The sequence below is a fragment of the Apteryx rowi genome, unplaced genomic scaffold, assembly GCF_003343035.1.
Source record: "Apteryx rowi isolate R43461 unplaced genomic scaffold, aptRow1 scaffold_932, whole genome shotgun sequence".
Taxonomy (NCBI): Eukaryota; Metazoa; Chordata; class Aves; order Apterygiformes; family Apterygidae; genus Apteryx; species Apteryx rowi.
In genome coordinates this window covers 36,353-37,488 of record NW_020451241.1, presented here as the reverse complement: position 1 = coordinate 37,488, position 1,136 = coordinate 36,353, and positions in this window count along the sequence as shown.

The window sequence follows — 1,136 nt, the reverse complement described above, 5'->3', positions numbered from 1 at the left end:
TTGGACTGCACTTCCCGTTAGACATGAAATATCACTTCAGACCATCGTAAATTTACTGAATGCAAACTACAGCTGTAATCACTGATAGTCATGAGGTATGCCACAGGATACAGTAATATTGTTTCTGGTAAACTCTCAGTGCAGCTGGTAGATGTTCACCTGTATTCATCTGTAGTCCCAGCAAATCAGCATTTGCCTGGAACTGGGTAGATAACATATGTATCTGTCTGTCACCTATCTACCAACTTAATGTGTATCATCTTATGAATAACACAATGTTATAGGCATCATTTGCACTAAACACTGTTCTTTGCAACTCATTTCCCCTCCGATAATTGTGTTATGTTATCTGTACAAAGCTGTGTAGTTCATGCTTGATTCCTTCTCCACTGTTGCTTGAAGGAATCTCCGCGTATTTGTGTTGTTTCCTGTAACAGATCCGTGACATTGGCAACTTGTGTTTGAATCTCTTTGAAAAAACTGAAATGTTGCCCTGGAACCAAAGCCATACTGATTTGCTTGCTTTGTTTAGATGTATTACTCAGGAACTTAATCTCTTTTCGCTCTTTTTGAAGAGCTATTTTGTCAGCAGACTTACAGGAAAAAGAACATAAGAGGAAATTGCAGTGAGTGCTGGCTATGCTGAAGTACTCTCTGAAGTAGCAGACAGCGGATACAAATCTAACAGAGAAAATTACACTACTTGTGCATAAAAAATATCCACACTACATATCTCGCACATTTTCCTCATAGGCATCTAGTTAGGATAAAGGGCAAATTAAAATGAGATATAATTTTGTTGCCCTTGCCTTGAAGCCTAGGAAAATTTCAGGTGTGCGTTGTGAAGAAAAGTGGGGATCTTAGGACAGAAACCCTGCATTCTGAACTACTGGAGACGAACTATATTACACTAATTTCTAACTACCAAGTTCAGTAGCTTATCCTCCAAGAATTTCAAGAAAATTCTGACAGGGAAGTTGTAGAGATAGGGCTTTTTATTTTTTATGTGATCATACAAAAAATTTATTTTGGAGACCTACTGATGGTGGAATTAAATAGGACCAAACTGCAAGATAGCGTAAACTGGCATCACATCAGTGGCCCATCGCTACACGTGACAGCGAGATACTTCAGAA